The sequence below is a fragment of the Mirounga leonina genome, unplaced genomic scaffold, assembly GCF_011800145.1.
Source record: "Mirounga leonina isolate KUSES-001 unplaced genomic scaffold, KU_Mleo_1.0 Mir_82, whole genome shotgun sequence".
In the NCBI taxonomy this organism is placed as follows: Eukaryota; Metazoa; Chordata; class Mammalia; order Carnivora; family Phocidae; genus Mirounga; species Mirounga leonina.
In genome coordinates this window covers 38,373,835-38,389,341 of record NW_023270825.1, presented here as the reverse complement: position 1 = coordinate 38,389,341, position 15,507 = coordinate 38,373,835, and the positions used below count along the sequence as shown (strand labels likewise).

The following is a 15,507-nucleotide window of genomic DNA, read 5'->3' as shown; positions in this document are numbered from 1 at the left end:
TCAAGTCAGAACGGATTGATTTGCATGGAGGAGCACTGTCACTGAGTGAAGCCAGCCAAATTCTCCCCGGGGGCTCTCCAGCCATCCGGAAATAAGCTTTACAGGGCCCGGGGGCCTGGGCCCAACAGGGTGGGCGTGATTTGAATATTCACTGCCACAGCTGCTGCGGCCCAGCCCTGGTCCCTGCCATGGGTTTCGCTTCATTTTACTGCCTCAGAACCGCCCTGTGCATGTTAGTGGTTAATACAGCAGCCTGGAGACGCCAGACAGCTCTCGGCACCTGGTTCAAATTTAAGGCTCATTTACACATGATGTCACACACGCATTGTCAGCACAAGGGAGGTCAGGATGGTTCATTTTGGGAAGGTTCGCATTGTTGAGTCTTTACAACACTCACTGCTATTAATGCTTTAACCATCTGACTTGGATTTCGGTTTTCTGGCATGAGGTAATCCCAGGCAGCAGATTTATATGCTGAATGGGAAGCCAGCAGTGGTGGCTAATCACGCTGGTTTGCAGATCTGCACCTCTGGAGCCTTGGGATGGAATTAGAGGGCCACATGGCATGTAGCAAATCATGGAGGGTTTGAGCAGAAGGGGAATTAGCCAGACCTGGAAGCAGGGGCTGTGAGGGGGCGGTTGCCTGAGGTGGGAGGCTTGACTGAGGACTTAAAACCAAAGTAAGTTGGACAAGGGTCTGGGCCCAGAGGCCGTGGGATTACTTTCGTTTGGCCAGTGTTTTGGGGTCATTGCTTGACCCGTCCTTTTGCTCACCATCCACAGACATTCCAAACCCACCTTCCCAGGCCCAAGTCAAGTTTCTCAGGTTCCGCCAAGCCTTTCCTGACCACCCAGCCCATGGCGATTTTTCTCCCAAATCCCTAAGTACTTCTGTCAATAAAACAAGACAGCTAACAATTGCTGAGTATTTCATTTGTGCGGCTTGTTCATTTTACTCTCACAGCAACCCGATGCCAATGGCACTACTGTTTCCGTTGCACAGACGACGAAATCGCTTCACGGAGCTTAAATAAATGTGTCCAACGTCGGAGCTGGTCAGTCAGGATGGAGGCCTGATTCCAAAGGCCAGTCCTAAAGCACTGAGGCGTGCGGCCGAACTGCGGAGGAGCGCCACGTCGCCCGCAACGCTCCACCGCACGGGCGAGGCAGGCCGGGCCTCAGGGAGATGCCACGCGGGAGCGCAGGGACCGCCGCTCATGCTTTTGTGACCCCCCCGACCTCCTAGCACAGTAGCCCCCACCCCGAGGGTGTGCTCGGATGGATGGATAGATGGATGGATGGATGGATAACCCCCTCCACCCTCGTCTATGCTGTGTCCTGCCTAAAACATATTGAAATGTTGACATCTTTGGGTGACCACCGCTATCATGTGCTATTGTCCCCTGGCACATGGCTAAAACCAGAAAACTGGTCTGCCTATTACATCTGCAATAAGAGTCTCCTTACCTTACAGGAAGTTCAGAGTATGTCCCTCAGTCCTGCCGACTGCCTTGATTTTGATTTTGGACCGAGGCCTGTTGCCATGGGTCCCCCCAGTGGGCTTTCTCATTCTGTGAGTCTCTGTTTTCGTCAAACGAGCGGTACAATGCGGAGAACATTGGCTATGATGGTTGCGCGCTAAGGGGTACCTACTCTGGGCCTGAGAGTCCAAGAAAGGGTTCTGGGAGTGGATGCCTCTCTTGAAGAATAAGTGAGAGTTGGTCAGTGAAAAGGAGTGTGAGGGCGCTCCAGGCAGAGGGAGCAGCACAGGTAAAGGCCTAGAGGCGTGATCACATGCAGCCATGAACACACCTAGACTCCGACTGGAAGGGCTCTGAGGAGCCGGTGGAAACCCAGGTTATCCCTGATCCTTCTCCGCTGTCCGCTTAAGTAATGTGGATGATGCCTCTGCCCCCAACCCTAGAGAAGACATCTCCAAAGACTGTTTTCTTGTGAAATGTCTGCTTAGAATGACCCTACAGACATAGTTGTTTTCCCAGTGTCCTCTCACCATTGAATGTACCTAGGAATAATTGAAAAACCAGGCAATGGGATGCCCCTCTTGTAAATCACCATCACTTCAGAGCAGACTTTAGTGCTCAGTTTGTAAGCCATGCTGAGTATCTCATACTTGCCCCTCCACCCTTTCCCACCCGGCTCTCAGTCAAGGAGGCAGACCCCTGTGGGCTGTGTCAGTGGGATCGCTTGCCAAAGAAAGAAAGTCACCCGTGGGAGGTCAGAGAGGAGATGAAAGTGATATCAGGGTAAACACCCCCCCACACCCCCTCTCTGCCAGGCCATGTTGGCTGCACCTCTCTACCAAAGGCACAACTCCTGTCAGGTGGCCCTCTCCATGTAGCCATCCTTGCCGGGGGCTTCCTCTTTGCCACTTCAGTCATAGGGGAGTAATAACTACCTGTCCCTCATTGTTACTAGCTGTTATGGGCTAAATTGTGTCCTCTCCCAAATTCATATGTTGAAGCGCTAACCTCCAATACTTCAGAATACAACTGGACTTGGGAGATGGGGCCTCTGAAAAGGTGATAAAGTTAGGGCCCTCATCCAATCTGGTCGGCGTCCTTATAAGAACAGGGAACTTGGACAAAGAGACACCAGGGCTGCCCACGCATGGAGGAAAGACCATGTGAGGAGGCACCCGCCCATCTGCAAGCCAAGGAGAGGGACCTCAGAAGAAACCAAACCTGCCAACACCTTGATCTTGGACTTCTAGCCTCCGGAACTGTGAGCAAATGCATTTGTACTGTTGAAGCCACCCAGTCTGCCCTGTTTTGTTACAGGAGCCCTAGCAGACTCATACATGGGCCACGAGGGTACTTCACTGTCCCCCAGTGATTTCCTTAAACCTTGCTTCTTACATTGTGTAAAGTTTCTTTACTACACTTTCCTTTTGAGTACATCATCTGTTTCTTGTTTCCTGACTGAGAGACAAGCTCAGACTCCAACCGGAGGGCTTAGGGACAAAGGCGAGGACATAGGTTGCAGAAAGCAGCTCCCACGTCAACTCCCTCCATTGTGTGAAACCCCCCCCCCCCCCCCTGCACTCTAGCGCTACTCCAAGAGATTTCTCCTCCTTAGGAGCTGAGTGACTGTGTTCGTCACTCCCTAGGAGCTTTGATTTTCCTCTCTGTGAAGTGTAGATAACAAAATCTACCTCTTTAGGGGTATTTTGAGGTGAATGTGGGATGCAAGTATGAATTAACTGAGAGTCTCAAACCCTACAAAGAAACAGTGCTCTTCTATAGCCTATCTGTAAGCAATTTCATTGATAAATATGCACAAGCATTGAAACCTTTGAAGGCAAGAGCATGGTGATTTTCACTTTGAAGGACACCCCTGAGTGTGGTAGAGGAGGGGCTCTGCTGTGTGCTCAGCGGCCCCTATTCGCTCTTCACTAAAAGGAAAGAAAGAAATCAACTGTTCCTTTTCAACACTGTTACAGACCCCATACATAAAACATATGAGTGTGTGCATCTCTCTGCCCTGTCTCTCCTTTTTGTTAAGAGTGAAGGCAAATGAACCAGCTGGAAGCCAGAGCAGCTCAGACACCTAAGAAGGTACACAGTGTGGAGTGGGAACACATGGACCCCGTTTTCTATTGCCAATAAATGTGGCTTCTCAACCACGTTATCTTCACCTGCCAAGGCTGAAACAATCTCCACCGCCCCCGGCTGCAAAGAGGGAGCTCCTGGCATTACACATGCGTAAGCTGCTAGGATGGGGGCAGCCTCCCAGATGACAGCTGTGGGGGCACAAACAGGCACTGGAGACTGATACAGAGTCTGGAAAGCAAAGGGGCTGCTTGCATGCTCATTGCTCTCTCTGCAAGCTGGACTCTCTACTGACCCTTCCCAGCGTGGGACTGAGGACCCCGGCTTCCTCCTCAGCTGGACCTCTGGCTCTCCACAGGGTAGACCTGGCTCCTGGAAGGAGGCTCCCTCCAGGCGGATGGGAGCATGTCCGTGCTAGTGTGGCTGTCTCTGAGGCATTCTTGTGAGTATGAAAAGCATATTGAGGAATGAAATGGCCCTGTGGGCTAGCCAGGTGAGAAGACAATAGAAAACTCAAGATGTAGACATCTAGAAGGAACGTCACCTCCACTCTCATTAAAGTAAACAAACAAACAAACAAACTACAAGTTTACTCCTTTTTTTGGACCCATCCGAGAGCTGAGGTTACAGGGCAAGCAAGTAGGCTGAAATCGAAGGATCAGTCGGGCGTGTGGAGAAGTGCAGGCCACGAGCCCTCGCCTCCCTGGGGGGGAGATGGGGCCAACAGAAGTCACCTGGAGTAGGTAAAGAATTAGTGGAGAATGAGTGTGGGCTGGTAAGGGAGTGTGAGCCCCTGGGGACCACATAAATAGGGGAGTCTGCATCTGTTTTTCAGGCTTTTCTCCATGAAGCCCATCAGGCCCTCACAGAAAAGACTGGCCAAAGTCCTGAGAAAGAATCCCTCCGTGGGGCAGGTCTGGGGAAGGGAAAAATAGCCACTGTGGAGGGACCTGAAACCATCCACTCCCAGCCCTCCTCATCCCTTCTGGAACAAAAGCCTTAATCTGCAGGAGATAGGACAAAACCTCGTTTTCCTTGCAGTACTGATAAAACTGAGAGAAGGAAACAGAAAAACAAAAACCAAAATCCTTCCCCCTAACCAAGGGGCAAGAATTCAGAAAATGAAAACCAAGACTTTATTGCCCACAGATGTAGTCTACAAGAAATGTTGAAGTTCTTCAAGCAGGAGCTGAAACAAAGATAACGAAGAGCACTGAGAATTGAATGAATGAAGGCAAAATACATTACAAATTCAATTGTTCTAAAAAGACACAGGACAAGAGTAAAAATAGTAACAATGTGTTATGTGTGTTTAAAAATGCTGTTCATATGGTGGAAGACAATTTTTAATATTGAACTAGTTTTGCTTTCTCAGAATAAACTCCATTCACTAGTAATGTATTATTCTTTATTTTTTGACCCAAATTTCCACTTTTAAAATATTGACATGAGCAATTTTATCCATTTATCATTTAGTTGGTGTTTATTCCCTGTATTCTTTTTATATATCTCCAATTTTTTGAAGGATTTCTGCACCAATGTTCGTTCATGTGGGATATTAATAGTTTTTAAAACTATCTTTGATTTTGATGTCAGGATAATGCTGGCCTCATAAAATGAGATGTGTTACCCTCTCTTCTATTTTCTAGAATATGTTGCATATAATAGGTGCTAATTTCTTTTCTAAATGTTTGATAGAATTTTCCAATGAAACCATCGGGTCTTTCTTTAGGTGTATTGTTGAAGTTTTCAGACATTTGTATGTATAATCCAATCCCAGCAGTTTGAATATAATGTGTTTTGGTGTGTTGGCTTCTTTATTCATTTGTATTTATCCTGCCTGGGGTTCTCGGCATGATGTCTTTTATTAGTTTTGGAAAATTTTGACACCTATCTTTTCAAATATTTGTTTCATTTTTTCTTTCACTCTTTCACTTGCTCTTTTGCTCTTTTTTTCTCCCTCCCCCCTTTTTTTCCCCTCTCTTTTTAGAATTCCAAACAGAGAGTTTGATATTGTTTCACAGCTCTTAGATTCTCTGGGCTTCCCCCCCCCCTTTGTGTTTCAGTTTGATTCTTTCTTTTTTTTTTTTTTTAAGATTTTATTTATGAGAGAGAGAGAGAGGCAGAGGGAGAAGCAGGCTCCAAGGAGCAGGGAGCCCGATGCAGGACTCGATCCTAGGATCCTGGGATCATGACCTGAGCCGAAGGCAGACGCTTAACCATCGGAGCCACTCCAGGAGTCCTCAGTTTGATTATTTCTATTGACCTACCTTCAAGTTTACTGTTTCTATCCTCAGCTGTGTCTAATTTATTTTTGAGCCTATCAAAGGCATTCCTCATCCTCACTATGTTTTTTTACTTCTGACACTTCTGCTTGATTCTTTTTTATGGTTTTCATTTCTTTGATAAAAATTTTGATGTGTTCATACATATTCATCATTTCCACTAGACTTCTAATATATTAGTTATTTTAAATGCCCTATTTGATAATTCTATCTGGATCATCTCTGAGTCTGGTTGTGTTGATTACTTTGCCTCTTGACAGTGGGTTGTTTATTTTTCCCTTGATTTTTTTTTTAATGTTTCTCCTAATTTTTTTATTGATGCAACATTGTGTGTAGACCAGAAAGCTAAGGTAAATAGTATTTGTGCCTGGAAATAGACATTAACCTTGTTCTGTTAGACTGAGTGAATATAGCAGGATTTTAGCCAGGCTTGGGTTTGGTTTGGGGTTTTTTTTTGGGGGGGGGGTGCTATGATTATATTCAGTGCATGACCAGATTCAGATTCTTTCAGCATTACCTTATGTTTATGATCATGGCTGGGGTATCGGAGGGTTTTTCTCAGTGTTCTTTCTTCAGCTGCAGAGTTCAGCCTTCACTTTGTATCTCTGCCTCAGAAAGGTTCTTTCTCCATGCTCTTGTCCCCAGCCTGTGGGGTAGACTGCTGTTACTTGTTACTGGGTACTGGGAAGTGTGGGTGGGTTTTATCCTGGTGCAATCCCAGGCTGGCCCTGTGTATCTGGGTCTCAGGAGTGGGGCTTACTCAGAAATTCTGCCGTTTCTCCCTGTGGCAGTTGAACCATGCCTTCTGTCTTATGCAGGAGAACATGTCCTATCCCTTTCCCACTTCATGAGAGACTTCTTATAGGATCTTGGGCCCAGAACTGTTTCCTGCCCCTTTTCCAGGAAGGATTTTTTTGTCTCTTACCCTTCTCCCAGCTACAATGGGTGCCCCAGTGCAACAGAGTTTGCTGCCTTCCCCCAGCGGCTTAAGGGGAATAGTGTCTGGGTATAATCTGTGCCTTTCCCTCAGCAATGCTGCTTCCCTTCCACAGGCCTGTACCGCGGAGGGCAGCTGCTTTGGTCTCTTGCCCTACTTTCAGTCCTTTCTCAAGCAATGGGTGGAGGCCTCTGATGAAAACCTGCAAGTGGGTGTAAATTCCACTTGTATTTCCAACTCCCAGGGGTGCTATACTCTCAGGCTTGCCCACTTTTAGCCTTTAACAATTTATTACACTTTTTAGCTGAATTATTTTTTTTCTTTTTTCTTTTTTTTGTATGGCACCTGGTCTCTGTTGTTCATATACTCAACCACAAGAAAGCCCTTGCTTATGTCCCATCTCTCCTTGGAGGGGCTGTCTTTCCATAGATTTCAGGCTTTTTGATTCTGTATGAGTTTAACTTTCTGATGGGTTTAAGGAAATTTATGGTTTTGTAGTTTATCTGACTTTCTGTGCTTGTGAGGATGGGAGAGGCACTATTTTCAGCTTTCGACACACTGGACAGAAGTGGAGCTCATGTTTTCATATCTAATCAAGCATGTACCCTCTCCTTCCTCTTCCTTTCAAAAATCTTTCTTGGCTATTCCCATATATTTATTCTCTTAAATACATGTTAGAATTGTTTTGTCAAGTTTCTCATTTCCCAAACTCTCAAAAAAAAAAAAGTCTTCTCTGATTGAAATGGTGTTGAAATATATAGACTAATTTGGGTCCCAGAGGGTGTTGAAACTCCCATCCCCATGATCTGAACATAGCAGCCAAAGCAGGTGTTGTGATTGGACGAATGCTCAAAGGCCACCCTGTCTTGAAACTGCCCATTTGCTCTGGTGCCCTGAAATTCCAGCACTGGAGGTAAGAGAAACACTCCCAAAATCTTAAGGGATTAAAATCCATGCAGTTTGCCTTGGAAGGACCAGTATAATAACTAATTTGGCAACCATCACTCCACTTACAACTTAAGACCATGGAACTAGATTGAGTTTTATGTGATTTGAGTGAGTATGTGAATGTGTGTGTAAAGAAGGGAAAGGGATTCGTTAAGGACATGGGAGCTGGAGGGGAAATTATCGAATCTGGAACTGCGAGCACCTGAGTGGTTGAAAATCCAAATGCTCAACCTCCTGGTGGAGAAGGGCAGTGGGAGGGCGAGCTCCTTCGGCCACCCTTGTGGTCCTCCCCTTCATTCTGGCCACAGAGGAGAGCCAGAGGCAGGGCAGATGAGGCTCCTCAGAGCAACTGGGCATGACCAGGTAGCTCGGACTATCTAGAGGTCATGTAGAGGAAAATGTTCTCCAAGAGGAACCAGCAATTATCACACCTATTGACTTGTGCTCCCAAGGCCCTTGCAAATAGGAATCTCTTAGAATCCTCTGAAACAAACCATCAACAGTTTCAGGAAGAATTTTCCAGGAGGGGGGATAAAGACAAAGATTCCAAGAAGGAAAAAAAAAATCCTTGATGTTTTCCACAGACTGCTCTAGAAACAGAAGGAATGATGTGATCAACACAAGGTGACGATCCTTGGTTGACCCAGGACATTTCATAGACCAAAGCCAGAGCCACACAGCCCGCACAGACACCCCCATGTGGGCCTGAGTTCTGGTTTTTAAGATGCACCATTTTTGTAAATATTAAATTTTTAACCAATTCCAGCACCTCATTTAGGAGAGACCTGTTCTTTGCCAAACTCTTCCGAGGGAACCTGCTGGATTTGAGTGTAGGTGTCAGCAAACGTTCCCCAGTGTGCTCTAATGGGGAAATATTTATTTTGTAACACTCCTCCATGCCCCCAAACACAATTCTGTGACATGCTTTATATGACCGTGGGGATTTGGACTAAGATTTCATATCCACAATGTTCTTTAACATTGAGAAACACAGTTTTAATTGTGTTTTTTTCTTTGGCATGGAGAGGGTGCCGCATCCTGGAAAAGTGGGTCTTCATGGGAATTTCTCTTTAACCCTGAGGAAAAATAATTTGGGAACACATAAGACTGTATTTGGTTTGGGATCTTGAATCCTGGAAGGTCTCTGAAGGAGGCGAATGGGTATGTGAAATAGTTATTGGCTACACAAGTGGGTTTCATGATGGCCTGTAAAAATATACATTTTCTATTCCAAAGCTGCTATGCCTTTACTAAAGCTACTTTTTTTTTTTTTTTTTTAAACACAAAAGACTTTCCACAGAGTCATTTTCTGCTTTGGAGGGATAACATTTAGAGCAAGGTATAAAGGATCTTTGCCAGAGTAATTACCATTTAAGGCGAAGATCTCCAAGATTGTATTTGGACCAGAAGGTGCTAGCACAGTCCCTGCTCTGTGGACACATGCCACTCTCATCCAGCAACCGTGGGAAAGCTGGCCACCCATTAATTTCAATCACATGTTCTAAAAGGTGAGATGTGATTATCTGCTAAGAGAAGGCTCTATCCAGAGAAGCCAGAGGAATGGCAACAGCACCCTGAGCCAGAACCCAAGAAGGGGTCCCAGTCCTTTTCATTGTCCTCTTTTATGTGTTAGAACCTGTCCCTGTGGGCACTTCCGGGCTTGGGTGCCAGAATTCAATGTCCCCAGCCCAGGGCGAGTTTATGTGCAGAGGGCTCATTTACATGACTGTTGCTTCTGAACTAGTTCAGTGATTTGGGATCACAAGGAAGAAGGGTAGTGATGTGTTGTGGCCAAAGACAGAACTTGGGCTAATGTTCATTAAGACCAGCCAAAGAGCGTCTGCATTAATTAGTGTCTTTGCTGGTAGTTCTGTTAGGAAGGACTATCGTTTGTCACTAAAATAAGACCTTTTGTTAGGAGATGATTGTTTTTATAATGAAACTGGTTAATTTTGGGGGGGGATAGTTTTTACATACACACTAGCAAAAATCAAGTTCATCATCTGATACACAAACACAATAGGAAAGGTAGAAGTGTAAGTTCAAATATTGGTACATTGATTCGTGGTCCATCCAGCATAATATTTGGTTTGAGGAACGACAGGTAGAGGGCATAGTTACTGGCCTCAGTGTCTGCCTCATCAACTTAGGAAATACGTCCCTCCTCCCACATACTGTTTTCTCTTCATAATTTACAAGATGCCTTAATCCATCCAGCTCTAAGCCAATTATCTTTTACTAGTTGTCACTGTGTAAAAAGTTAGTACTACTCTTTATCTTCCTTCTCAATGTGTAAGCAGTAATACTTCTTTTTATGTACCTACATTTATGTTGATCTCCAAGGTAGAAAGAAAAAAGTGTTTCTGTTATTTTGGAATTTGGAAACAACTCTCCATGTTTATCTTCTTTGTGAAACTTTCACAATTTTATAGCTTTTTATCACATTTTCTTTCATCATCTTTCCAGGAAAAAGAACATTTTTTTTCTTTTTTTGGCTGCATGGAAATTATTCCATTTTCTTGACCATATTATTGTATTTCTTTGGATCTTCTCCAGCTCCATTTTGCCTTCCCAGCAAAGAGATGTTTTTAAAAAGCACTAATTTGGGAAATAACATCAACATGGTTTATTATTTTTCTTGCTTCATTAAACACCAGTTTGCTGTACTAACAGCTGTCAGTAAAGCCAAAAGTTAGTTAAGTAAGTAAATAGTTTAGTTTAAAAATAGAAGTGTTGACACAGGCATAATGTATTAATTTGCTAATCCTTTTGGGACTCACACACACATAACTAATTTGTACACACTCTTGTAACTTCAGAAGATCCAAGGTGGTGATAGAATTATGTACCCACCCTTAGCTATCAGTCAATGATCAATAAATTGGTAAATTATGAGTGTACCGATGCATTTACACAAATAACTCAATAGGACTATGGAGTGTGTAAGTTAATTAAGGTTCCCACAATTGAACAACTGGAGAAAACTCTCAAACATTATCCAGACCAGCCCCATACTCCTTGGTTTGGCAATACTCAAAATAGGCAAATCCAACTGTCTTGCAACTCATACCCCTTTCAGTAGGCACTGACTGTGGCCAGCACTGGGTCAGGCACCAGAGGCAGGAAGATCCTGGGGTCTGGTTCTAGCTATGAAAGTAGGGTGATGCCGGGTTTGCTGAGCCGCTGGGTTATTGAGAAGATTGATGCGTTGATATCTGCACGCTGCTGAGAGGAGCCCAGGCATGCAGTGAGCCTTGCCTAGGTTATTATTAAAATTCCAACATTTTAACTTTGTTTTCCTAATCAGAAGGAAATGGCCTATGTAAAAATGAGCAGTGCTGTACTAGAGGTATGAATGGAGAGTGTTGGGGGCCCAGGGAAAGGGGGGGCTTGGGACATCTCGGGAAGTTGGGACCAGTATCGGGAAGAAGTTTAATTTGGACCTCAGAAGCTGGAGGAGGTTGAGGAAGAGCTTTCCAGATTGGGGGAGCATCAAGTACTAACTAGACTTGTTCTTGCTTCATTTTGAGGCAATTTCCTCATATTTAGGTCTTTGGAGAGCTAGAGAACACTGATGAGAGATGCCCTGATAAGAGCCTGTCTTTTTTGAAGGCTGGTAAATCATCCATAATAACACTTCCCTTCCAGACAGTAACCTGCCCAGTTCCCCTGCTCTTTCTTTGGGGGATTCATTTTTGTCTTTTTTTGGTGGAGAGGCAGCTAGGAAGAGCCTTGGCAAAATCACAAAGTAAATACAGTCTGTTTGCCTGACGTCGGGTTTGCCGCCCCCAGGGCGAGCCCTCCCTGTGCCCGCTGAACTCAGGAAGTCAGCCTTCCACCTTTTGGCGGAAAAGGAACTCGCAAGCTCATTGTCACGGGACTTGCCCGGACTTACGTACTACCTGCATCCTCATGTCAAGCTTTCTGAGAATGTTTTAATGCAGAGGTTCCTAAGACCAGTGAAATTTGCAAATATTTTGGCAACCCCTGGCAAAGGGCTAACTGCTTATTTTGCTAAGTGAGAACATTAAAAAAGAGAACATCATCTAACATCATCAGTCCTTCCTAAAAGAAAGCCTACTTTAACAACAACAAATAGTGGAAAGGATAGTCCTTGCCATGGAGTATAATTGGTTTATGAAAAATCAACTACCTTTATTTTGCCACTGGCTGTGACGGTCATTTGGGGAGCACTGTATTAACTAGAGGAGATGAATACCTAAAAGTAGGAAGGCAGACACCTGTAGGGGCCAAGTGGGACCAGACGGAGAGGGTCTTGGTTTGCTTTGCTGTTCTGCCTTGTGTTTCCACCATCGGACCTGTCTGTGCCTCGGTAGCCGGGCTTCATCAGCCTCCAGTTCGTGACTGTTACGGGAATCCAGCCTTGGTTGCTAGGATTGACAGCCCAGACCGTCCGGGTCAGGAATTGACCTAAATGGACCTATTGTTAACGAAGGCCATATCAAGTCTCCTTAGTCCTCCTCCCCATTTCAAAACATTGTTAAAACCCATGGTTGACCATGGCCCAGGCCTTGGAGAACACATTAGTTCTAAATGCCCACTGAAGTTTAGAAACCTTCACTGCATCGAGGGAGGTTAATGTGCTTAAAATATTAGACTGTGACGTAAATGCTGCTCTGAAGGTAACTGTCACCTTTGAGGCACCTGGCATTTCAGGCCAACTTGGGACACATCAAGTGTCAATAAAGTTTGATTAATCATAGCAGTCTTCTCAGTCCACTATGGACAAGGTCAAAGTGCTAGCATTAAGGAATGAAATGTGCAAAACCTGCATTTCTATTTTTGGTCCTGCTCTGCAGTGTGGTTTCTTAGGTCGAAAAGCACCGCTGCACGGCAGGACTCAAGGAAACAGTGCTGATGGCCTCACTCTCCTTGCATTGCGATGCCCGGGGAAAGATGGCCTGCTGCTGACTTGTGTCCTGAATGAAAAATGGATTCCAGGTAGAACTGTGACTCCTTACAATTTACTGGAGCTTGCTCAAGAGAAATATCCTTGAGTATTTATTTATAGCTGCTGACTCCCTTTCAGACACACTCCAAATTTATTATTCTTGAAATTGAATTGATCGTAATCACTGATTATGGAAACATTGAGCAATTTCAAGGCGGGCTGGGAGGAAACCTTTGTCATCAGATTCTGCATTCAACCCTGCTGTGTGCCTTGGGCCACGATTTGATCTTTTCATTGTACTTTTGTGTCTGTGAAATGGGGAGATGCCACCTGCAATGCACAAGTGTGGAAACTAGAATAACTGCACAGCGCCAGACACATAGCAGACCCGCAACAAATAGTTCTAGCAATTATTGGCAAAAATTTTTTAGGGTGGGGGGAAGAAAGCTCCTTTGGCACTTCCTTCCCCGTCTGGGACAGGGGTGCGGTTTGGGGGGTGCTGGGAGAATATAGTCTCTTTCATTGTTCTTGCTTCTAAGAACGTTTCCTCCTGCTGCCATCACAGGTGGCGTGAGGAAGCGAGTGAGCAGCTTCTCCTTTGCTCTTGAAAGTCCGGGGCCCTCCCCCACAAGGCCTGTGCTGTTAGTGCTTGCTCACAGGCACGTGTGTCCTTCACTTAGGCCGAAAAAATCCTTGTATGGCCCCCAGCAGGGCACGAAGCAAATGCTGGTTGGTTGACTTTGGAAGCTAGGTGAGCACAAAGCAAATAGGGCTCGGATCCAGACCAAGTCCAAAGACCGGGACATCAAAGTGTAATCTCCTATTTACTATTAAGTTTGCCTCTGCTGTTAGCATTGCACTTTGTAAACACTCGGCACTCAATAAATGCCGGCAGACAGATGGAAGCACCGATGCCAACCAGCTGGTCGGAAAGTACTGACTGCCCAGCTCCCAGAGCTGGCTTCTGAGTCTCGGTGTGTGGCACAGCTCTGGCTAAGCCCCGCACCCCCCCACTTAGCACCTGTCAGTCTCCTGTCCTCTGTGAAAGAGCCCGTTTTTCTCCCTGCTGGGCCCCCCACTTCTCCAGGATTTCCTCAGTGCTGTCTGCCCAAGTCTCACTGCTGTGGGAGGTGTTGCTCAAGAAACTCAGGGACAGGAAAACTGGAAACTCTAGCCAGCTCTAGGCTAGGCATGGCTACAAATTCTTCACCTTCCTAGCAGCCCCGGGGACGGGGAGGGGGGGGGTTCTTCTTACCAGGACAACAGTGAGTCTCTGAAGTCTGGCCCGCCAAGGCCCCGGCCAGCTCTCATGGTGTCCCCTCCCAACGGGTAGATAGCCATGTGATCTCGAGGAGTCTGAGGAATAGGAAGGGAATGGAAGGGTGAGGGTGTTTTCTGCTGACGCTCAAAAGCCCCCTCCCCTGGATACAGGCCCGTGTGCCCAGCCTGAGTCCCAGCATGAAGCTTACCCCGTCCAGTTTGCTTGTGCATTAGTTCATGGCAGCTGTGGTCGCAAAATAGGACCAAATCGTCCCGTTTTTAATTCTGTGTAATGCTGCCATGAAAATGGGCTTAACTGCTTTTCAGTATGGTCATTATGACTCTCTTAACTTCCCTTCCCCATGAAACCTTGCATGAGTCATGGCTGGAGAATCTCACTCCACCCCACTACCCCAAGAAGCAGAAAGGCTGGCTTCCTGGGGTTTCTCTTCCTGGCAGTAAACCCCGTTGTCCCTGCAGGACTGTTATAAGTGATCCAAGGTTATGGCCAGGGAGCCCATAACCCCTGGCAGGGGTTCTTCTTACCAGCTCCCTCCCCATCCAGGAGGGAAGACGGGTGTCTGTTCCAGATTTCCCTTTTGGGGGAGAGGGGAGGATGGAGGAAGACCCCGAGGCCTACCAGACACAGAGCGTCCTGCCCTGTGAAGTCCTCCCTGGCCAGGATCTTCTCTTCCCAAACTCAGGTCTGTGTGCTCCCAGGGTCACTTGGGCTGTTTTTACTGTGAGGGACAAAAACCCACTTAGGCCTCTGTATTAGTTTCCGAGGGCTGATGTAACCAAGTACCACAGACTAGGGGGCTTAAGCAGCAGACATTCATTGTCTCACAGATTTGGAGTCTGGAAGTCCAAAATCAAGGCGTCGGCAGGGTGCTTCCTGCTGAGCTCCATGAGGGAAGGATGTGTCCCAGGCCTTTCTCCCTGGCTTGTTGGGGGCTGTCTTCACACCATCTTCTCTCTATGCATGTTTCTGGGCCCAAATTTCTCCTCCTTATTAGGACACCAGTCATATTAGACTAGGGCCCTTGCTAATGAGCTCATTTTAATTTAATATCTCTTAAAAATCTTCTCTCCAAATACAGTCACATTCTGAAGTACTGGGGCTTAGGACATCAATGTATGAATTTTTGAGGGGATGCAGTTCAGCCCCTAACAGCCTCCTAAAGCGAAGGTTTATTTTAAGGATGCTCACGGCCCTGAGCTTAAGTGGGCCAATAGGAGCAGCAACTTCAGGGAGTTTTTCCTTTCCCCATCTCTCTCTCTCTGGCCTTTCTGTTCCCTCCAGGTGAAGTCAGGTGTTTCTGTTATACACACTCCTAACACTGCTTTGTCTCTTATGGAATTTCCTGGTACGGGGACGAGATGGTGTATTGTGAAGTTACCTAGTCGATTCGATGTCTGCCTCCACGTTAGACTGCAGGCAGCGGGACAGACAATAGTCTTGTTCTCTGCTGCATCCCCAGCCTCGACCCAGGCATGGCACGTGAAGGTACTTAGCTGGTAGTTGTTGAGCTGAATGTCTCCCCCTCTTGGTGTTTCTGCTCCCCTCTCTCTTTACTGGCTAATTCCTCAGCAGCC

The 15,507-nt window shown here is 46.1% G+C and overlaps 1 long non-coding RNA gene across 1 annotated transcript; it reads right to left on the bottom strand.

Moving 5' to 3' along the window:
• Positions 1-4,682: 4,682 nt before the first annotated feature.
• Positions 4,683-14,224, bottom strand: LOC118002121. The gene is made up of 4 exons (XR_004676948.1): positions 14,121-14,224; positions 13,907-14,007; positions 6,372-6,500; positions 4,683-4,758 (listed from the first exon to the last, which is right to left on the bottom strand). It is a non-coding gene; the product is annotated as an uncharacterized LOC118002121 (long non-coding RNA).
• Between the last annotated feature and the right edge of the window lie 1,283 nt (positions 14,225-15,507).